This window comes from Anas platyrhynchos, chromosome 29 (assembly GCF_047663525.1).
Source record: "Anas platyrhynchos isolate ZD024472 breed Pekin duck chromosome 29, IASCAAS_PekinDuck_T2T, whole genome shotgun sequence".
Lineage (NCBI taxonomy): Eukaryota > Metazoa > Chordata > Aves > Anseriformes > Anatidae > Anas > Anas platyrhynchos.
The window spans coordinates 2486320-2510066 of record NC_092615.1 but is presented as its reverse complement, the minus strand read 5'-3'; the positions used below and the strand labels follow the sequence as shown (position 1 = coordinate 2510066).

The following is a 23747-nucleotide window of genomic DNA, read 5'->3' as shown; positions in this document are numbered from 1 at the left end:
AAGTGGAGCGCTTGCAGCCTCCATATGCAACCCATGTAATCCCCTTGTTAACACACTTCCCAGCAGTAACTTCTCTCACTCCTGCCTGCTCAGGAATATTCATGTGCTCATGCATCATTTTAATGAACTTATCAACACGTGCATAAGCTATTAATTAAACATTTATTAGTAATTATGCTTTGGGATTGCTTCATGTGTAACTCTTGGTGTTATAAATGCAGCGTCTCGTGCCAGCATTTCAGCAGCCCAGTCCGCAGAGCGAGAAGGACCCTCACAGCCCATCTGCAAGGAGAGAGGCTGCTTCCCTGCCATCCTGCCCAGTGATCCTCACCCACGTCTGGCTCAGCTTGTGCTAATCAGCGTATTCTGCTTCCCTGGACAACCTGGAAATGAGCTGGTAGGAGAAAACAGCAGAATTCACCGGTGATGGCTCGCATTTCCAAGGCAAATGTGTGCTGTGGGGCAGCAGCACGCACAGCCATGGCACATCCTTGCTGCAAATGTTACAGGGATTTCTAGATGAGAATTAATGGACTTTCCTTGGCTAGCACAGAAGAAAATGTTCTATGTGGGGTTGTTTATTATTTCTGTTACAGTCACTGTACTTGCTTATTGCTTCCATCTGTTGGCATCAAACTATTGGCTCTTGTCTTATCGCTGGGATGTAAACCCTTCACGGGCAGGGAGCATGCTTTGGTGAGAGGCACAACAAAAGTGCCTGAGAGATTCAGGTGCTTAAAAGCTGAAATGCCTTGGAATCGGTTTCAGAGAGGAGCTCAGGTACTTAATTCCCAGAGGTTTCATTCAGGGAGAAATACATTTGATGGCCTGAAATATTGAGTGCATAAATTGTTAGCCTTTAAGTCTTGCAAAGTCATTTGCTCCAGACCTTCATATCACCAGTTGTTGCCTCGGGAGATCGCTGGCTTTGTTGTACAGGGTTCTTGGGAAACCAATCGACCCAGACCATGTCTTGCTTAAAGAAGACTTAAACCCTTACGTGGGCTTAAGTTGTTCTCCTTATTCTTCCCTGCTGCCTCTCTACTTTATTTCTGCCAGATCAGATAAGAGAGGATCAAGCAGGCCAACTGGAAGATCCAGAATCATCATTAAAAACAAAGCTGCTCTCTCCCCCCTTCTTCAGGCAGTGTCTGGATCCACTAACATTAGTCAAAGGAGCACAGGCTAGAAGGAGCCACGGGACCCGCTGGTGGCCAGCAGCCTCTGCTAACAAAACTCCGTCCACTGCAGGCGAGAGCTGGCTCTCCGCTGCCCCAAGGGACCCGCTGAATAATCCTGTGCAGGTGGCCCCAGCTTTGCTGCTTATGTGCAGCGATTTGGATGAATTGGCAGGAGCGGGTGATGCTGCACTAGGTCGTGTGCTGTTTTATAAATTTTAATCCTCGCTTTGAATTTTCCAGCAGAATGGGTTTGCTCTACCTCTGGGCTGGAGGGAAACTTTTTGTCGTTACCCTGGAAACGTGGAGACGACAGATCCATCGTTCATTGGCAAGTGGGAAAGGATGAGAAAAGAGGATGACAAAAAAGCGTTGGGAAAGACCAAGAAAGTAAAAGGGCCTTTTAACGGAGACGTCTTCACCTATGGCAGCAAGGCCGGGAGCACAGAGCACTCAGGCTACCTCTAGTAATCAGGATTTCCCAGCACTTCCTTGGATCCTCCATAGCATCAGACTTGCTGGAGCAGTTTTGCTCAACTTCAGCAAGAGAGCCAGGGGTGATGGATTTAGGTTAACATCCCCTTGCTCCCTTCCCAGCTCTGGCAGCCTGGAGTCAGCTCACACTCTGCATACTTAATCTCTTACCTCATTTATACCTGGGATGTTATGTATGTGGAGCATGGCCAAAGGTCAAAGAGCCACAAGGTAAGAAAAGGGCCAAGCTGCAGAATGAGAGCAAGTATCCAAAGAGCACTTGCTGAAAATTACCAGTCCTAGTACTGCAGGGAGCAAAACATGGAAGAAGGAGGAAGCCAGACATGCCCACCTGGAGGCCACCTTCCCTTTGCAGAGAGCCCAGAGGACATCTCTGGCCCAGCAGAGCAAGTGGTCAGCAGAGCTCAACAGGGGGAGAACTGAGAAGATCTCAGCCCTGGATTTTGCTTACATTAATGCCATTCCTCATTCAGCAAAGGGCTTGGCACTCAGCTCTCGTGTTGCCTGATGTCATTTTGCATCCTGGAGGGCACAGGAATCCAGAGTGCCAGAGTCCGATTTTTCCCCTGTGAATTGAGAGCTCTGGAGAAGATAAACCACTCTTTAGTGCCCTGCCAAGCTCTGAGCTTCAGTTAAGGGGAAAAGAACACAGATGTCTGCACTTCTCATTGAATCTGATGGAGTTACACTTAAAAATTTGGTTTTTTCTGCTGGAAATGTGAGTGAAGAGCAGGTGAGAAAGGATACTGCAATGCAACATCCAGCTTCTTAAAGCCCGTGGATAGGTAGCTCGCTGTGGTCACCGCCTGTTCCCATGCCTTGATGATATAAGTCCCTCTCCTGAACTTCATCTCCCTGCTGCCCTCCAAGGCACCAGCTCATATTAATCCTCTCTCTCCTTGCTGAGTCACAAAGTTCTTAAAGGCCAGAGCTCCGTTTTCCTGCTCTTATAAAGTCCCCTGTGCACTCGTGGCCCCACGCAAATAAATACAGGGGAAGAAGCAGCAGCCTCTCATCTGCAGTGCTCCGAGGGCCACAGGGAGCCTGGGGTTCACCCGGAGCTTGCAGGAGTGCCCAGGCGAAGGTAAATTGGCCTTGCCCTGCTCAGCTGCCTCCTCCTGCATCCATGCCCCCCAATCCCTCATGCTGCTCCTCCCTGGACCCCAGCATCACCTTCGTGTCTCCACGTTTCTATTTGTCACAGCCCCGTCTTCCCCTTTTCTGTTGCCTCCCTGCACCTCTCAGTGCTGCGGCTCCGCTGACAGCCTCAGCTCACCTCTGAAGCAAGACCTGGGAAGAAGAGAAAACAGAGAGGAAAGATTTCCCTTTAAGCAAGAAGACAACCAGCCCGGGCCTGGGAAAAGTTGTTGGTTTTGTCAGTGTTCAAGGAACTCTATCTGCTGAGACATGTAGGCTGCTATTGGAGGCAAAGAGCGGAGCTGGCTGGATTTTAACTTGCCACTGCCATCTGCGGGGCTGTTGTTGCTAGTAGCAAAGCCGGGCGGTCTCAGGAGGATACTGATCTCTGTTATGGTTATTATCCTCTTCCCCAAGGAAGTTTGCAGTCCCCTTTCCCTCCCTCAACCCTGTTGCTGGAGCGGTGTCAACGTAGCTGCCGGGCAGAGTAGTGGCAGCAGGAGACAAGTGTAGCAAACACTATTTGACAGTGTGTTTTGGATGCATTTCAGGTGAAAACACACACACAAAAAAAAAACAGGCACGTTTGATCCTGGCTGTACCTGCCTTCCATATTCATGTTCGTGTGCCTCCATGTCATTATGGGATTAAAGCATCATTAAGCACACAACAGAAGCCTTTGATAACCCTCTGTTCCGTGCTCCTCCTTGCCTTTCTTTTTTTTGCATTTCTCCTACTCCATCTTCTTTCTTTTTTTTTTTCCCTTTTCCCTTTTTTTTTTTTAAACCTAGCCTTTTTCCAACATCCCTTCTTTCTTCTCCCCAGTGGTTTCAGGGATGCTCTGGAGTAATAACTCCCAGAGATACGACGTGGCTGAAAGGAACTTATTCTGACTCTCCTTTACACCGGGGTGTATCAGGATTTATGTAGCAAACAGGGGGCAGCATCAGTGAGCAAATCTGTGCAGCTCTGCCCTGTTCCACGACAGCTCTGCTAATCTAGGATGTGCTGCAGCTGAGTTGGTGCAAAGAGGCTGGGGAATGCAAGCAGGTCCCCGGCATCAGGTTTGGTGTAAATCCAGGAGTTACTCCACTAGCTTCAGGGAAGCTGCTTCAGATTTACGCCGGAGTAGCAGTGATCAGTATCTGGTGTTGAAGATCTACTTTGCAACCTCCTGACTGAGAGCTGCAGAGTTTCAAGCCGCAGCTGTAGAACGCTCGTAGTATTTTTAATAAGGGTGCTGAGACCAATCTACTCCTGTATGGGAAACGTGACAGCAATTTAGATTGAAAGCTTCTGTTTTCCAGACAGACACTCACCCAGTTAGTGCAAACAAAAAGGCACTTGTAACTCCAGTCCTTTAATCTTACTCTTTGCTTCATGATAGATAAGGCGTCTTGACATCAAATTGCACTAATATGGTCCTCTGAAGATTAGCAGTGTGGACAATGCTTGTCGCCTGGCTTTCCCTGATAGGGTTTCTGAGGGTAGCAAGGTCTGGTGGTCAAAGCAGGGATGCTGGTATGGAGAATGGACTGGCCTCCTAGGCTTCCTGCCTCTGACTTCTAGGCTGCCGGTGTCTGACCTTGCCTCTTGGTTTTTGCAGTTGTAAAATGGGCATAATAGATCGTAATTAATTGCCTTGAGGGGAGCTCGTTGAGGGATGGCTAATGATTATTGGCTTGAAAATTACAGAGGAGAGAGGGGAAGAAACAGAAGGAAGATTTCACAATGAGTGTGGGATGCAGGAGCTGCTTCTCTAGAGAACTCAAAGCCTTTTCCTACAGATGGTCTCATTCCTCTCAGCTGAATGAAGGGGCAAAAAAATACAAGGGCAAGTGATTTGCCCAAGGTTATTTGAGAAACCCAGGAATGAACCCAGGTGTTGCAGGTGCTGCCAGCCTGCTGTGACCAGCACGTTGTGCTGCTCACAGCCAGGCTGTACAGGCTGATGAAGCCCACCAACACCCCACCAAATGTATCGGTTCCCTGTCCATGCACTGGGCAGGCACAGGGGTCACTGGCAGACCCCACAGCGACATTTGAGGGGGAAGCAGTGGCTGCACAGAGGATCTACTTCAATGAAGCCAGTGTAAGGCCAAAGAATGTAGGGCCTGTGCCCATTTCTGCTCCCAGTTGCCTCCCAAGTAAACCCAGAGCAGCCCCTGGACAGGGGCACAGACTTGCTGGGTTAGATGTGAAAACACCGGAACCTGGACCTGCTGTGGTTTTTTTCTTTTTTCAGTTACGAAGCAGATTGCAGGCAGCTTTTCTGAAGTGTTTGAGGGAGGTGGTGTCAGGCAGCAGCCTGCAGCACCCAAAAGATGCTGCCAGCCCCTCTCCTCCCAGCTACACAACGGGGCTGGTTTTATAGGCGCTTGCAGCTTACTGTGGCTCCTCCTGAGTGCTACCGAGTCCAGTCCCTGGTGCACAGCTCCCAGGCTGAGCTTCTTCCACCCTCCTAAGGACACTGTCAAGGACCACAGGCATAAAACCAGCCCAAAGCCCATCCTGATCTCCCACAAGTCTGTAGATGAGCCCCTGCTGAGCCCAGACCTGGGCTTTGCTTTGCTTGGTCACACAGAGCACTCGGATTTCTGGGCTCAGCCCTGCATGGGACAAGTTCCTCCAACCCATGGCTCACATCCACCCTTCCAAGAGGCTTCACCGCTTCCATGGAGGTGGGAGGTAGGCCAGAACACAGCCTGAGCGAAGGGGAGGTGAGGACGTGGCCCTGACAAAAGAAAGGTGACAGCCACTGCCCTGCCTGACGGAGGAGATGGAGGCGTCAGAGCAAAGTCAGCCCAGCAGGGAGCTCCCGGCAGCCTCTCAGAGATCAAACTGCAGACGGCTGGATGAAACGGACAGGGGGAAAGAAAAAAGGAGGAAGACGCCTCGAGTCAATTACACCAAGAGAAACGCTGCGTGAGGTGAAGGAACCTCACAGCGGAGCCAGAGCAAAACATGCAGCTGGAGTCGGGGAGCAGATTAGAGCCGTGTGTCTGGGAGTAGCAACAGGCCCTGTGTGAGCAGCCACGAGCCAAACCACGGCGGGGCCAGGCCAGGCCCGGAGAGGCCACAAGGGCTGTGCTGGGGGATGTTACTTCCTGAGAGGCCCCTGCTGGGGCTCCCACTGAAGAGGCCTTGCTCCCCGAGCCCTTGATGGATGGAGACAGCCGTGGAGAGACACTGAGGACTCCATGCAGCAACAAAAACAGATAAAACACCCCTGAAGTGAGGGATCCATCTACACGCTGCAGACACTGAGACCTCAGAGGTGCCATTTTGTGACTGACTTTGTCCTGAAAGTTGGCCAGGGATTAATTCTTTGCCCGGAAGACAGAGGCACACCACCAGTTGGGGCTATTGTACCCAAATCCACGTTTTATGCATGAGGGAGGGCAGACTGGAGCCAGGCTCTGCTTGCCCCTCGCTCCTGGGCTCCTGCCCTGGCTGCTGGCTCCCAGGGAGGGGAGCAGCCCCGTCCCTGCCCGCAGGGACCGGTCTGTGGGCACGCAGCTCTTGCCAGGCATGCGGTACCAAAGGATTCCTGCACTAGCACGAGCCTTTTGTTGTTGTTTCAAAGGCTTTGAAATGCATGTTTCGTTCTTCCTTGTTCTGACATGACAAAGGACTATTTCAATAGCTGGGTATTAAATGTATTCAGGGGGAGAAAATGAGGAACTGCCTTAGCCTGCAGTTCTCAGGGAGTCTGTCGGTTATCAATAGCCTGTTTCCACCGGAGTTCAGCAGGAGATGGCATCAGCCTCGCCAGGGTCAGCGCTGGAGTACTCCCCAGCCTGTATTCCCCGGGTGCCGATGTTCAGCCTCAAAATGGGACATACAACAGTGCAAAGGGCCGGTGCCTGCCTCCCGTCCCTCCCCTCCTGCTGTGCCCATGACAGCCTGGAGATCTCTGACTTAGGGCACTTCCTTTTCAATTTTTTTTTCAGGCCAACATAAACACAGCTCTCCAGCTCCTGGCGTGGACACCTCGTGCCAGGCTGCAAGGCAAACCAAGACAACGATGCCAGACTGGCCCCGAGGAAGGTGTTTCTCCAGCACTTTGCCTTGGCTGCAGCTCAGCTCTGTCCTGTGCTGGGACTGCCCACACCTGATGGAGCCGGCTGGAGGATCGCAGGGGCAGGGAGAGGCGTCACAGCGGAGCAAGGCGAGGGACCAAGAGAGGGACTCAGTCCGTGAAACTTGACAGCTCTGCGTCGAGCTCTGGCCACAGCGCAGGGCCACGGAGGGGGAACGAGGCTCATCAAATTGAGCCTGGGAAGGCTTCCAAAACCTTGTCTTCGCGAGGCAACAGTGTGCAGGTTTGCATAAATATCTCTGAAATTCATCAAACAGCTCAAATGAAATACACTGGGGAAGGAACTTCTTCTGCATTTAAATCCGCACACGGTTGCTCCCCTGTCTTTGAAATCCAGCGATGCCCGCCCCTCCATCAGCCTAGGAGCAAGGTACATTCCAGATGGTTCCCCCATCCTAAAAAACTGCACTGCACAGCCGATTAAATTCTGCTTGTTGTAATTAAGCCCGACACAATTAGCTGTCAAGCAGGGCACTCATCTGTTTTATGTTGCAATCTCTTCAACAGGCGAGGCTGCTAGACAAGATTGTCACTTTTCGAAAAGATTTTCATTAGTTACCCTGGGCTCTGTGTCAGACTATGAAATATAAAAATGTGCTCTGTAGCCAAGTCAGGGAAATTCTCATTTAATGTTCCACACAGTATTATGAAAGTAATGTACTCTGAAAATGAATGCATTTTGGAACATTTCGGAAGAAATGTAATTTGTCTGCTAAGTAATAACTGCATGTTCATGAATTTACTGATTTTTTTCTCAATATGCCTTTCGTAAAGTTGGGAAGACTTTTTCTGACCTAAAATGAAAAGAAGAGAAACTGTTGATTTTAATGTTACTCCTTCCTCCTTCCTTTTCTCCCTCCCTCTTTCTTTTATTCTTTCTTTTCCATCACTTCCAGGCACTTCCAGTGTAAAACCCGGGCACTGTCCCATGAAAGCAGAAGCTTGGCAGAAAAGAAATGTGCAGCTCAAAACAGAAAATAACTGAGGTCTGTGAGGAACACGGGAACTCCATCTTCCTGTGCCTTTAAGAACAGAGAGCCCGAAATCCCCTGTTGCTCCTCACAGTTCAACAACCAGCATCTGTCAGTGGCGATGCAATTACAGTTCCCCTGCTTTGGTGGGACTGTGAATTTTCTGCATTTCTAATGTCAGAGGCTAAGTGGGGTCAAACAGACAGAGTGGCAGTGCTTCTTGCCACCAAAATTCAGATTCAGTCAGAGAAAATAACAAAGCATTCAGGCTGGCACAGCCTTCTCTTCCCCTTATAAATAGATGCTGGGCTCTGGGACAAATGCTGGAACACGCTGAGGTGCACGGAGGGAAGAGATATCCCTTTGGCTCCGGTGCTGAGCCTGGGTTCAGACCTGATGGCCTAAATTAGGGGTTATTTAAGTTGCACAGTCAAGGAGATGGGAGGCAGTGCCACTGAAATGCTGGCTGAGCTTTCCATCAGAAGAGAAATGGCTCACCCAGAGAGTTACTTCGGTTTTCTGGGCAGAAACCGGGTAGGGGCTGAGGATGAAAACCAGGATTATTAATGGGAACAGATTGGGAAAAATAAAAAAGGAAAGTAGGTGAGGAATGACCACAGGTGAGGAATGACGATGAGAACTGGGACTGCAGTCCCAGCTGGGATGAGTGAGCTCAGCAAGCTTCTGCCATCGCTTAAGATGTGATTTTGATAGTTGCAGGATGACGTGGTCCAGACCTGGATGAGCCAGCACAGCTGAGGCAGTGATGTCACTGCATCCCTCTGAGCTGTGCTTGGAAGTGATTCTCCTCTAATCTGTCATTACCCCCCCCCGATTGTGTACTTACAGCCTTTGAACAGGAGCAAGTTAAGAGAGGCATATATTACTGTCTTCGTATGTCTGTACAAATTTGGGTTGTCAGTTTATACACCGAGATGAAATATAGTTTGCAGATCATAAGAAGTTATGTGCTGAAGTTTGAACCCCACTGTGCCGAGCATTACCCGGCTTTGTTTGCTGCCTGTTACTGGCCATTAACTCCCCAGGCAGGCTCTCTTAGCCAGAATTCAAGTGGCTTTAATCAGGCTTCGTTTACCCTCCTTGGGAAGGAATAAAGTTCATTCAAATTAAGACCGCTTTATCTCCACGTAGAAGCACCCCCCACGTGAGGTTCAGCGCGTTTTAAAGATTTATCTTTTATGGCACACCTTTTCCTCACTCAGATTTCCTTCGCAGAGCCCTTCCCTTGAACAAACTCCCGTTTTCCCAGGAGCACTTCTGGAAGTCGTCGCGTTCGTGCCCTGGGTGTCTGCCCAGGGCTGGGAGCTCGGGGCTGGAGTGGCGCCCGGTCCATTAGCATTCAGCTGCAGGAGGAAGGGGAGGAAAAACTCCGCAGAAGCCTGAGACGGAGAGCAAATAAAAGCAGAGCGGGTGAGCAGGAAAACATTGTCTCTTAATTGAGCCGGGGGAGAAGAAGGAGTGGTGGTGATTACAAGGCCTGCAGATCTTTGTTTACAAGAGCTGCCTTCCTGCGATCTGTCACCATCGGCCAGGAGCATCCAGGCTACCCTTGAGAGAGCTTCGTGCAGGGGGGAACTGAACCAGAGCAGCTGTAGCAGAGCGTGTGGGGTGCACGTCTGCGTAGGCACTGCTTCAGTGCTCTTCCCTGCAGCTGCAAGCATCTTTGGTCCAAACTGCAGAAAGAGAGGGCTTTTGCTCTGTGGCGTGTTCCCTTGCTTCAGCCAGGGGCAGAATCACCATGAAGCAGCGTAGGATAAGGCAGGGCTTGCTCACATAGCCCACATGCTGGTTGTAAAGATGCTTACAGACACCGTGCTGTGCATGGACGGGGCAGGAAAATGTGGAGTCAATTTGTTCATCACGATAACAACCTGCATAAGCAGAGTAAGTCTAATGTGTCTGGGACGGGAGAGACCCAGGGTGTCAGTGCCGGAGAGCTCAGCTGCACATGCACAGGGACCATTTCACCAGGTCTCTGGACATCTGCTCTCCACCCTGAGCTCCAGCTCCAGCCCAGCTGCCGGGGGCTTCAACATCCCAGACAAATGGCTCACTTTTTTTTTTTTACGCTGGGATGAAGTGCCTGGGCAGAAAGAGAAGGTCTGTGCAGGAGACACAGATGTGTGGCAGCTCTGCTCCAAGTCCTCCAGCCATCTCCTGAGCAGGCAGCGATCAGCCTGGCGATGCTGCCCCGAATTTTTGCCTTGTTTCCCCCTCAAGCTGCTCGCTCTGCGTGGGGCTCAGCTGACGCTGGCACCCGGCGTGCTGCTGGCTTTGCTGCTGCAGGTGGCCAGCACGTAGCGGGGATGTGCTAGCAGGGACTCTTGGCTTGCTGCGACGTGCTGCTTTATTGCAAATAGCTTTGGCCATAGCTGCTGTGATAACAATAAAAAACAAACCCCCCCCCCCAAAATCCCTTCCTGCTCTATCCCTTTGTCTGGATCCACTGCTGGCAGAGGCTTTGCCAGCACCAGGTGCAAGGGGCTGCTCAGGGGGTGCAGTGAAACCCAGCTCTGATTTTTTGGTATGTCCATTTAACCCTTTCCTCACTCCATGTGGGACTCCCTCCCAGTGACAAATATTAATTAATTAAAATTGTTAATTTAAAAAAATAAACTTTTGTGAGTGTTTTAATGCTGGGATATGAGTCAGGAAGAAATCACTAAAAGAAAAAAGCCTCCAGGTGTTGGAATAAAGGTCCAAGTGCCTCCCTTCTCCCACCATGGGCTAGCCGTGTTCTGATTTTTGTTTGCCTTTGGTTTGGGACATCACCTGAGCAGAGGGCTCAGCATTTACTCCCGTGCTTGAACTGAAGCCATCTTTAAGGAGACTCACAGCCCTTTTGCTGCCTTCTCAGCACCTCTCTGATGAGGGCCAAAGAGCCCTGCCAGTCCCAGCTGGATTATCACGCGGGGCCAGCATCCTCCACACACTGCACGTCTCAGCGCTGGTCACAGCTTCCTCGTTCCTTCATTCTGAGTCTCCCTTAGGTTTCATCGAAACCCCACATGGGTGAAGGTTTTACCACAGTGACCTCCTACACATCACAAACCACTAAGTATCGCCCCAGTTCTCCGAAAAGAGCCTGAAGGGATGCAAGATGTTCGGCTCTCTGTTGTCTTTCAGGTAAGCAAATTTAAACACATAACTCCGTCTGACAGTTTCAATTATTATTCTTCTAACTGCACTACAAGAGAGGGAAAAAAAAAGATTTATCACAAAAGATTATTTTGGGGGAAGGGGGAGGAGGACGGGGGAACTCTAGAATGTTTTATTTATGGGAATACTGCAAATTACCTTAATAAATTCCTTTACTAAGCTGTGTCAGCTACTAAAACATTGTTCTTTGTGGGTGAATAACTTTTAATTTGAGTGTTCTAGTATTCAGCAGAGTGAGGTAATGGATTAGCAATTGCCTGTATTGTAAATGTCATCTTGGCATAATTAGGGTGATTATTGTTAACCAGTGGAGTTTAGTATTTATCTGTCACTGGGTGAGAGAATATAACAAAGCCCCAATTAGTTATAAATGGTAGTGGGTGGTGGGAATGGAACACAGCCTCTGAAATGCTATTTTTGTTTTAAATTTGTTTCAGTGTTTATTTGGTTTTAACATCAGCATTAATGTGATCTCCCCCTGACAGGAGGGCTTGCAAATCACGTGCGCGTGTAGACGCCATGGGTGTGAGGCCAGGAATTACAGCGGAGAAGGCATGAGCAGCGCTCTGATTTCCTGCACAAAGCATGGATTTTCTCAGTGCCAGATAGAAATACGGATGATCCATGAGTCTGTCCAGTGTTGCAGGCCCAGGAAAGCAGAAAGAGGAGTAAGAAAAGCTTTTTCAATCGACTCCATCCTAATTTCTCCTTTCCCGATGACACTCTCTATTTGCCTTTTGCCCTAGGAGTTACATTTGTCCTTCATATGGGCCAAGTGAATGTTTGATCCATGATAACTGTCCCTTCCTGAAAAATGGGAGCAGAGAAGCAGGAGAAGTTTACATTGGTAAAACAGGGATGCTGGAGTCCTGGAAGTTAGTAAACATGACTCCAGCTCACATCCATCTATGTTTGTGCAGACGTTTGCACCCACTGAAGGCAGGGCAGTTTAGGTGGCCTTTCCAAATCCAGCCCTCAAAGCAGCAACAGTCTGGAAACACCTGACTGGGCTGAACTTGCTGTGTAATCGTCTCTGACGGACACCTGCACGCCCAGGCTCGGTGCCAACATTGAGTTTTAGGTCTTAATTCCCACTTAGGCTTCTCACGCTCATTCATTGCCAACAGCACCCTGCTTCTGATGGACAAATGGAAACTTTGGAACAAGGGAAGGGATGCACAGCCATATTACAGGCAGATGTAGAGCAGTATCCCCATTGGGAACTTCATCTCCTTTCCCCCCAGGGCAGTCACCATCTAGCTCAAGGCACCAGGGTTAATGTCCTTTGCAAATACTTATCTGGTCTAATAGAACCAGGGATATTGCTATCACTCACGGAGATTTCAAATCCTTCCTCTTAATCCTGACAAGCTCTTGCCCTTAATAACTTCAGTGGGACTCTTGCCAGAGCAAAGACTGTCAAGTCAGATTCTCAAATGAAATGAAAAGAAAAGCAGGAAGGGAAGTTCAAGGTGAGGGTTTTTTCCATGGTGCTTTTTATGGATGTTCATAGCTGGACACTCTGTTTTTTTTCCCTTCTGATTATCTAAATGATGGATGAGTCAAATGTCCTGAGAAATATTTCCAGATCCAGACACAAGTGACATAGGATGAACTGAGCAAAGCCACCAGGGGCTGAGAAAAGACAGAGAAAGGAAACTTAGATTGCTGCTGGAAGACTTAGTAGGAAGACAGAGGTTTCAGAGGGAAGCAGGGATCATGTAATGTATGAAGCTTATACATAGTTTATACATTTTTCATTAGCAGATATTTAAGTATGTTGTAATAATCAGTTGTTGTAGGTTATCTTAGACAACAGGTTGCTTGTGACTGCAGTGTGTAAGGTGGGAGCTCTTTAAATTCTTCAGAAACCTCTTGCTGTGCTCAGTCTCTTGCGACACAGATTATCTGATCTTTCATTAAAAATGAGAGGAACATTTCTATACTCCGTCTATAGCAGAAAACCTAGAAAACCTGAAGCTGAGAGACACAACTCAAGTAATGCACCAGTTCCCATTTTAAGACATTCTCTGATTGCTGGAGACGTCCTTACTCTAGGGATGGAAGAGGCTAGATCGATGGTTTGCAGTGTTTAAGGCAAGTGATGCTGATAAGCGATGAGCTCTTGTCAGGATATGAGCCACGGGAGGCAATGAACATCAAGAACAGAAAATTTGAGCTGCTCTTAGGAAGAATTGGCCTTTTCCTGCAGCCTTTTCAAGGTGCCATGGTATCCCTTCAGGCACCAGCTCAGAAACAGGACAGATCTTTCTTTGCTTAGCTCAGCTGTGTTCATCCCTACACCACATGAAGTTTGGTGAGCTAATACCCCCTGGAGATCTGGTATCCCTCCAGGCCCAACCTAACCCTGAACCATTTCTTTTCTCCCAGTGTGCAGAGACTCACCTTGTCACCCATGGAGGGAACTAATGTCACCACCTGAAGACCTACAACATGTCTGGGAGGATCCGTGAGACTGTGGCCACAGCAGAGCATGACTGCAGCAGCAAGGGCTTGCCAAGAAAAACAGAGTTTGACCTGTTTTTTTTGGAGTGGGAGGAACCTGGATTTACTTTCCACAAGACTGCACAGGTACTGCTTCCATTGTAAACTTCATGAAGCTAGTAAATACTCAGTAAACCTAACTTAGATTCTGATTATACCTGAAACTAGCCCATAAATCCTATGTTGTGTTTTTGTTTTTCTTTTTGGTTTGGGCTGGGTTGTTCTTTTTTTTTTTGCAAAGGCAGCCAAAATTTTGCTGTTACTTGTTTAGATGCATCTGGGAGCTGAAAAATTTGCAACAATTTGCCAGCACAAATATTTTTCAAAAAAGCATTTCCCTTCTTTCCCTGTAAATATTCTGCCTCTGGCCTTTGTGGGAAAAAAGATGTTTTGGACAAAGTAGGAAAAAATAAAAATCTATAAACATTTTATAGAACTCATCAAATACAATTTTAGTTTAGTTTTACAGAAAAGTAGGACTTTCTTTTCTCTTCAGCACCTGCGGGAAGGTCAATATTACTTCCATAAAACATTCACCAGCAAGGTTTTTTACATAGATATGTCCGCTTTCCATGGAAAGTCAATAGATACACTCAAAGCAATTCCTGAACAGAATGGGAGGGATCAAAGGGGACTTTTGAAAGGCTGAGCTCACTTGTATGTACTAAAGTAGAGTCTAATTCCTTAAAGGCTTGATCCAACCTCCACTGAGAGATATGAAATTGCTTCAACAGAAACAGGACCTGACCTTAACTGAGAGACAAGTCAGGAGACCTGCAGCAGCCCCAGCTGCTTGACACAGGCACAGACACGCCATCAGCCACCTCCTCACCCTGCCTCAGTTTGAATTGCAGTCAGTCCCTGGGAGAAAATAGAAATTTGTCATAATGAACAGAGCGGGAGGCTTGGCTCGGTAGCATCATTTAATGCCTGATAATCCCTCATCCCAATTTGCTTCAGTTTATTAGACATCGCTGGGAACAGGTGTGATGGAAATACCATGGAAACATGAGACAAGTGGAGCCATCAGTTCGCAGCCTCTCCATCAACGGAATCATCCCAGAGATAAGAGCCCATTGCATGGGCACCTCCCTCTCCTCTTTCCAGTTTCATGTCAAGAGCCCAAAGACATCCCCAAGCTGTAGCCAAGAGGGGCACTTCTTCATCAGGACTGGAGGGGAAATCAAGCCAGCCACACATCCACCACTGTCAGCACTGTCATTCCTCCCAAAGTAAGAGCAGAAATCCCAACATGGGCAGAAAGGGACGGATTAAACTGGCTGAGCTAAGCTGCTTCCATCTGGAGACACCCGATGGGGTGTTGCTTCCCTCTCCTCAGCCCTTACGCTTCAGCACTGCCGCTTGGCTCAGATAATTTACTTTTAATAGTCTTGTTACAAATGAGATTGCAAAGGAAGCACGTGACTCAGAACAGGGAATTCTGAGTCACATTCTCATTTCCCCCTCGTGCCTCCTAGGCCTCTAATAAACTACAAAGAGACATTAAGACAACACTGAGAACTCTTTATCTGCTGAGACTGGGGAACTGGAACAGTGAGCAGGCAATAATGGATTCCGTGTATTTGCAACATGTCCCCGCGGCAGCAGCCAAACAAGGGAGACGGGAAGTTCGGGTGCTGAGGACATGGACTGCCCGGATCAGGCGGCCAGCAGTGGATAGAGAGCAGGCAGGCAGTGCTGAGGTCAGCTGAATACACCTTTCTAGCCAGTCCCCCTGGAGGCATTCAGCCCATGCCTTATGCCCTAGGAAAGCCAGGGGGAATTAGGTAGCTGTCATGTGCTTTGAGACGTCTTTTACATCACCCCCCAGCACGTACTGTATCGCTTGGGCCAGGATAAATCACAGGTGTTAGCAGCAGCATGTAAATGGGAAGGGAAAAGGGGCCACATCCTACCTCTGCCTGCAGCATCTCTGACTGTAACACCAGTTCTGCAGACATCTGCAGGTAAAGGGAAAATCAGGCCTAGGGAATCAACAGACAAATGTCCCCCCAAGGCAAAGAAATCAATGCAAAAATCAAGTAGAGGTTAAAAACACATACGCAAAACTAATTACAGAAAGAGAACTGAGCCTGGGGTGGATGAGAGCCCTTGATAAAGGAAATGGCTCCACCAGGTAAACAGAGCAGTTGGCCTCAATGGCTTGGGTTATTTATTTTATTTTTTCTCTTTCTTCATGTAGGTCAGATGTCTTCCCAAGGGGGTTTCTCTTAAACTCCCTCTTAGGATCTCAATTACACACTCAACACAGATTAACAACAACAACAGATAATAGAACAGTTAGAGCAAAAGAAACCTCAGAGGAAAACACAGTGCACTTAGACCAGAACAAATAGCAAAGGGTTCATGGGGAAGGAAAATCAATGTGGCTGATATTTATTATGGTCTTTATGGAGGGAGATGGTACTCAACCAGAGCCCATTTAGAGTTCTGTTCCGCTTGGGTTTTGCCATAAACAAAAATAATGGGTCCAGTCCTTCATTACAGTTTTGTGCCCTGCACATTTTAATTAGGGTTAGGAAAATAGAGAGAGAAAAGAAAAGCCAGAAAAAAGAGAAAGGAGAGAGATGAAAAAAATCTCCAGCTAATTCATAATTTAGTATCTGATCTGCTCAGGCTTCTGCTGGATCTTCCAAAAGCAACATTCCCTTTCATTTGGATTGAGTAGTTGCTGTTCAAACGTCCTTCTGATGCCATGAATGAAGAGAAAACAAACAACCATGAATAGGGAGGGAAAGAGAAAAAAAAAAAAAAAAGAGGGCAAATAATTCAGTATGTGTAGCATCTAACACACTTCAACATCCCACACAGGGAGGCAAAGCCCAATGGTGGTGACTGTAAATCAGCACAAGTGGGAACACACTAGAAAAAGAAAGGACAAAGGAGTAACATGTTACAAGTAATGAAATCCGTGCTTTCACCTCTTTGCCTCCCAGCACACACACACTACAGAGTGAGGAATGTTCCTTTGCATTTGCACTCACATTAGCTTGTAGGGCCATGTGCTTGTAGGGCCAGAACCACGATCTCCATGAGGCCACAGTGTGGGATACCAGAGCATGTGCCATTGGTGGCAGGTGGGAAGCAGTTTCTGACTCACTCTGCCCAATGCTGGATTGCATGCAAGCAAAGTCAAAAATACGTGTGTGTGCTTGTGTACAGGTATCTGCAGCGATCGATAAAATGTGTTCTCCCTGCTTGATCCAGCCTGTTACATGACTGACTGTGCTTGGACATGGTGGAGATTGGTAGCACTGAGATCGGACTCCTATCAAGGAATTTGAAATCAGATTTGAGGTGAGTCTTGCTCCAAGTATAGCTTAAAATCAAATTATTTTAGTTGTGGAGGGAGGGGGAAGAGAAATAGAGTAGGTGAAATAATAGCTACTGTCTAACTAAGATAAGCCAGACAAGACAAAATATTAATTCTGATTATGTTAGCACACCAAACAGAGAGAACTGTAATTCCATCTACCTGTCTAAATCAGGGAAAATTACTGTCACCAATGGTGCATAATTCAGGGATGATAAATCATTAAAAGTAGGTAGAAAAGGTAACATGCCATTATTTGATGCTATTGATGATAAGCCTGCCAGAGAAAGGGAGATCCTCCGAGTTAGTGGCTCACGTTTCTTTGCAAATAGAGATGTAGTGATCTCCCTGAAAGTTCATGAGTCTTGCTGATAACGGAGAATATTTCCAACACAAACAGCCTGCTGACGTGCCATATTTCCCCGTTGTCCTCGCACAGACCCAACACAAGACAGAATCAAGCTCACAGCTATCTCCACTTGCACCAAAGGTAGGTTGGGATGCCTTAGACCTGGAGCAGAGCCCTGCCATGCCGTGCTGTGCCCTGTCTTTCCCTAGCTCTACCAGTGATTTGCTGTGTCATCTTGAGCAATCACTAAGACTCGATGTGTCCCCTTTCATATCAGCTGGCTCATACACAGGTGCCTCATTAACCTCATTAACTAATGAGCCAAACTGATCACACAGGTCTGTTGATGAGACTCGCTTTGCATCTTGGAGTGCAAGTATTTCTCCATTAGCCTGCAGTAGTCTGTCCAGCATGATCAGAGGTCTCTTTCTGATATTTGCCACCACAGCAGGGGTGCAAGGATATTGAACTGAGCTCAGGGCTTGGAAAACAGAGGTATTGCAGATGAAACACAAGGTCAGATGAGGACTGGGAGGAAACTATTCCCTGCTCTTTGAAATTAGTGCATTTCTGAAGGAGGGCACTGACAGTTCATGGAGCATCTGTGGTTTGTTGTTTTCCCCACTGCTCCAATCACTTTGGGCTATTCTGGACAAGTGGGGCCTTAATCATACAAAGACAGGAAAAAAATATCCTGGTTTGGGGAAGTAGGGAAGCCTGTGGCTCAAGCTGTGTCTCTGCAGGAACTGGGGAAAGCTACAGTTTTCTGCAGCCACCTGGAGCTTAATTGCCACTTAAAGGAATTATCTCCAGCCTTTATCCCTAGGAAAAACAAGTATTAGTACAGAGGAGAGAGATTGATAAGAAAACAGGTTGGAAATTGCTTTGTAGACCTGCTTCCCCTCCTTTCCCCATGTTCAAACTGAAAAAGATGAGAAACAAAATGCTGTTAACAGGGACTGGGAAGAGAAGAGATGCTGGGCAGAGCATGAGCCTCCAGAAGGAACAGGAAAGAGCAAGACCCATCCAAGCTTGCCCTGGTCATACATTCCTTCCCCAGGCACCTGAAATTGGTCACTGACAAACATTTCTGATGGACTTGGTCCTACATCTCACCAGGAACACCCCTTCTCACGTCATCTCCCAGGGCAGTTTCTTGCTTCTTTTAACGTTATCATAATCAGTGCTTTTAGGAATTTCACCCAGGATTTTATAGACTTCACTCGGAATCTGTCAGGAAGGCTATTTCTTTTCTCCTTTAAAGAAAAAAGGAAGCTCTCTTCTCTTTCATATACACCAGGAATAACTCCTGGCTGAAATGAACTACTTGCTGTGGGAGAAAGGCACTGTGCTGACAGGCTTGAAAACTGACAACTTACTATTAAACTACAAAAAAGTCACTTCCCCAGTGATGGTGAAGGCTTAGCAGCAGGAGACTCTTCTCTTCCAGAATCCTTTTGCTGTAGTAAAAGCTTCAGAGCAAGTTGCAAGAAACCAGAAATGGGCAGATCTAGCCTAATGTACCCAGGGCTTAAAGCAGCCCTAGCTTAATCCCAGAGTTGTTTTTATACAGTCTTCATTGTCATATGGTCTTACTTCGTAACATGATGTTCAGATTCCCTTCTGAACATCTCTCTGAGCACTAGGGGATCCAGACTTCTTTCCAAGGTACCACATTGCAGCAATATGGAAGGATGCCCCACAATAAGAATGGATTTCAGTGCTTAGGGCACTAAACCAAGGCCCCATTTACTCATTCTTCCTATTTTTCTCCACTTATTCATAATGTTAGTGTCATTTGTCTGAGGGGCACTCCCTGCTCAGAATTCTGTCCTGTATTGTGTTTCCGTTTCTCCTTCCTGACACCCAACAATCTCTGTACAAGTTGATCCACATACTTCATCTGCTGGATTCTCAGTATATAGCTTTCAAACACTTGCTTTTAGAAGCATTAAAATCACATAAAATAAAATAATCCAGACTGTCCCAATACAAGCACATTCTCCGATTTACAATCAGGAGCTGTTGCCAAAGGCTTTGTTTAAAAAACTTACTTTGACTTTTTTCACAATTAAATACTTCAATTCAAACCATCTGCCATTATCTGAAAATGACCTTGGGGGTAGAGCAGACAGTGGAAAAAAAAGTTCTCAAACTATCAGCATAAAAAGGGATTGTTTCAAGGATGGCACTGGGTCATGGAGACATATGTTCTAGACATTCATTTCCCAAATGAGTAAGATTGCCATTTTGGATGAATCATTTTTTTACGAAATAACACATTGCCTGGAGTAACCACTCCAGGTCAGAAAGCTTCATACCTACCAGTTTCTTGCTTTCATTTTCTTGGCCTTGATCCTCAGCTCCCATATATCAGTATCTCTTTACAGAAGTCCATTGCGATACTTCCATACATGTGAACTTCTGTGTATGCGTGAGCTGAAGATCTGATCCAAGACTCAGTCTATATTACGTACGAGTTTAAAAGAGATTCTTGGCAAATGAAGAAGGAAAATAGAAGTCTTTTTGTACTCTGAAATTTCCCAGGAATAAAACAAGCGTGCAGTCAAAACTATTCAAATGACGGTTCAGGAGATCAGTCATCTATTAATGCATTTCTTTTTGAACAGACAGAGTTTGCAAATTTGCTTTGGGTTTACAGGCTAACCTGTTCTATTGCCATCATGGCCAAACCTGATTTCTGACTAAGATCCAGCTCTGCGTTCAAATGAGTCTCACATCCATGCTAAAATGGATATGACTCTGCTTAACATAGATAGGGTCTAATTAGAAGGATAACTTAACAAAAATCTTGCCAAGTTTGGAGTGGCTCTTGAGGCCAGGTCACATGCATATTCAAGTAAGTCAGGTATATGCCCACCAACAGTCACTTGATTTCTCAGAATGCAAGATCAGATTCAAGCGCAGGGCCTTGAATCCATGCTCGCACAAAGCAGTGCTGTACCCCAGGGAAAACTGTTTTGAAATCAATGTGACTACCCACTAAAACTGCACAGCACAGTCCAGTCCACAGTATTTAAAGCTAAAGTTTGTAACTACAGACTTGGATGTGATTCCCCGCTGCAGTGTGTGAACAGTAAGTTACAATTATCCCCACTTTTACAGTCGTTGCCTAAAGAGGTTTATTCCTATAAAAGCAGATAATTTCCCCTCACCCCCATCTTGTATTGGTGGAGCAGCAAATGTCTCTGCAATTGTGATTCTCTCTTTACTCTGGTTTTGGTGATCCTATTAAATCCACCTCTATATAGTTTTTATTATCATGCGCACTAAGACCATTTACAGTCAGCGAGTAAAACGCAATGGTGCTGCTGAGAGTCTCCAAGGAGGCTGGCAAATTGACTTTAGCTGGTTCCTTAGGATTACATTACACTTCGCAGTCCAATGCTGCCCATGTCTGCATATGGTGCATTCTTGCAGAGAGCTGGGATTGGGCTGGGACCCAGCTACTTCTCATTTCTGTTTTCTCTCTGCTTCCAAGTCTCCTGTGTTAACTTCACTGACATGGATAAAATAAGCCTTTGGTACATGGTAATCAGAGTTATGGAAGCTGTGAGCAATAAGTAAACTGGAGCTTTTGTTTTTGTATCAACAACACAACCATCGGGTGCATCCTGGCTGCAGGCATTTATTCCAGGTGATGCTCTAAAGAACAGAAACCAGATAGGAAGGCTTTGCATGCCACACGGAATCTGCAGTGCCAGCAATGAGAAAGCTCTCACAAATTAAGTATAGCTGACCTGCAGGAATAAGCCTAAGCAAGAGTAAGCCATAATAATCACAGCTACTTGAAAGCCTCTGTTTCATTTGAGAGTCCTGAATAGCTTTATAAAATCAGGCAAGTATTTATTATAACAACTTACAGATGGGAACATAAATGCCCTGAGAGGTAGTGGCTGGCACATTCAGATGCTGGTTGAGATCCGTGTGTGCTTTGTTGCTAATGACCCAGAAAAGGGTGATTGCTCATGTCTCAGATTGAACACCTACGCATGCAAGCAGCCATAGAGAGGGGCCACTTGTGAAAATCTTGGCCAATTAACTTCCTAAAGATCCTACAGAAAAAAAACAGTGCAAGAGTGGGAACAAGTGTTCAGACCAGAGTGCTCCCCTACCTCTTCTGCCCAGGAGACTGATTGCAGGTGAGCAGCAAGTCCCTTGAAAGAAGGGTGTCCAGTCAAACAGTTATCCAACTCTCAGAGAAATCTTTTAACTTTAAACATTCTCTCTAACTGTGACTACTATTTCAGGTGGTTACCAACAGAATTTGTATTTGAATAATGTATTTGAATTTGAGTGCTTTGTCCTTCCCTGAGCCCCATCGACTTAGGGATTTGTGCATCATCCTCGTCTCGTTTTAGTTCAGATACATTTTACTAATTATCCAAGAAAAAAAAAAAACGTAACACAGATTAAAACCTGAATGATATAAGGAGCTGAGGTAACTGATATTCAAGGGAAAGGGCTGACATGGCTGTTCTCTTCCTCAGACATTGTGCTTTTCCAGTAATTTTTATCCAAGAAGCCTAGTTTGCAGCTCAGACATTAATTACCCCTCTCAGCTCCTCCATGAAGATTGCCCCATCAGCAACAGGCTCCTATGGTCAGCTGCACATAGGCACAGAGAGGAACAGTAACTTGCCCGCAGGAACAGAGTGTGACACAATTTCATATTAGACACATTAGGGAAGGTTACAGCTCCATTCTGACCATCTGAGCACAGCAACAGCAGAAGTATGGTGATATTTTGCTTGTCTACTGAAAGGTCTCTTGTGTATCCTAGGAAATAGCTGGCCCTGACCGTTGATGGTGGGAAGATGATTTGGTGTGCTTAGGGGAAATGAGAATAGCAACAGTCTGTTTCCACGTGAGCTCAACCGCACTACTCCATATTGTGAACAAAGAGGGACAGGAGCAAGTTTAAGTGACTCCAAAACCAAGCTCAGCACTTCAGACTCATCATTTAGATTCTGAATATGCTAGCGAGAGCAGGGGCTCATTTGTTGATGTTTGTTTGCAGGGGTTTATTTGTTTGAAAAGGCTAATCAGCTATCAGGATGCAGAGGCAATTGCTTAAATGTAAAGGGAAAGGAAGAAATTGTTCAAAGCTATTCAGACGAGGTAGCATGGTTTGTGTTTTGATGTCGGTGTGCAGCCAACTGACAAATGCTGAGCCACGGTCTGGTGTAAATCCAGATGAATTCCATTAGAATCGACAGACTTGCTTCCAATTTATTCTGATGTAACAGAGAGCATGATATTTCCATTTAGATTTACATTTGATTTGTTTCCTGTTTCCCATAATTCAGTCAGTTTCCATTGTGTACAAAAACAGCCTGCGCCAGATTTTGATCTCATTTGCATTGGATGAAAACAGTTGTTTCAAATGGAACCACACTGGATTTATAATTGCATAAATGAGAGCAGAATCTGATCTATTCTGAGTGAGAATTTCCCAGGGTGTCACCATGTGAGAACACCCCTGCCGTGGTGAAGCGATCAGGTGCTTTGTCATCAATTTCCGTGGAGAATTTTCATCTAAATCCTGGACCAGATCCCTGAGCTTGACAGCTGCTGCATCGCAGACCCGAGGTATAGATGCCCCTCTTTCCTTCAGAAGATGAGCTAACAAGCCAACACTGCCACCAACCCATCAGCTATGGATGAATACCACGCATTGGCTTAGAAGGTCAGAAACAGAAAGAGCTCAGTCTTGCCTGGCACAACTCTTCTTCAAAAGATGTGTTGGCCCTGAAATATTTCGCTTGTTACACACATCATTTATAAGCCAGGTTCTCCACGTTGCCTTTTGCTTTCTTCCTTGAGGCCTTTCTGACTCCTTTTGTTCAGTGGCAGTTTGAGATGTTAGGAGCAATGTAATGATTCTCTGGCAGATAAGGCTGTCTGTTCTGGTGGCTACAGTGCTAGCAACAGGTTGGGTTATTACTAATAAGTAATAAGATGCTTATTCCCGGCAACGTGGGCAATCAAATGGATTTACTCCTCCCCATTGAAGCTGCTTATTTCCCTGCTAGCGGGAAAACAAGGCCATTTGGAGTCATTAATGGCAGTTGCAAAGGTTTTTCTGAGTAGATAGATGAGCTATGGTGCCATAGCTTCTCAGAGGACTTTGATCCCCGCTCATCTGTCTGGCTTCACAAACCCTCATTCTTGTTCCTTGCTCTCTTCTAGAAGTCACTGTTTCAATGGGATGTGAACAGTCATTACTCTCACTCCAGATCTTACAGGTACTTCACAAGCTTTGCTAACCCTTAAATAACTTGCCTCTTGACTACCAGCTATAACACATGAAACATGGATAGTCCACCTCGGTCCTCAAAAATGAGTTTTGCTATGAAAACATGCGGCTCAATTCTTTGTTGCTTGGGGCTTGGGGAAATGCAAAGCTGATGTGCAGTAAAGGCAGCTACACCAGCAGCATAACACTTTACATCAATAAGGCTTGGCATTTTAA

General features: G+C 46.6%; 1 long non-coding RNA gene across 3 annotated transcripts in view; it reads left to right on the top strand.

Moving 5' to 3' along the window:
- The window catches only part of LOC106019897 (uncharacterized), a 77804-nt gene that overhangs the window by 42411 nt on the left and 11646 nt on the right, over positions 1-23747 (top strand). For all 3 annotated transcript variants that reach the window (XR_011805290.1, XR_011805289.1, XR_011805288.1), the window contains exons 4-8: positions 6764-9314; positions 10895-11030; positions 11549-11731; positions 13455-13655; positions 16752-16886. This is a non-coding gene — a long non-coding RNA (uncharacterized lncRNA). The remainder of the gene's footprint in view (positions 1-6763; positions 9315-10894; positions 11031-11548; positions 11732-13454; positions 13656-16751; positions 16887-23747) is intronic.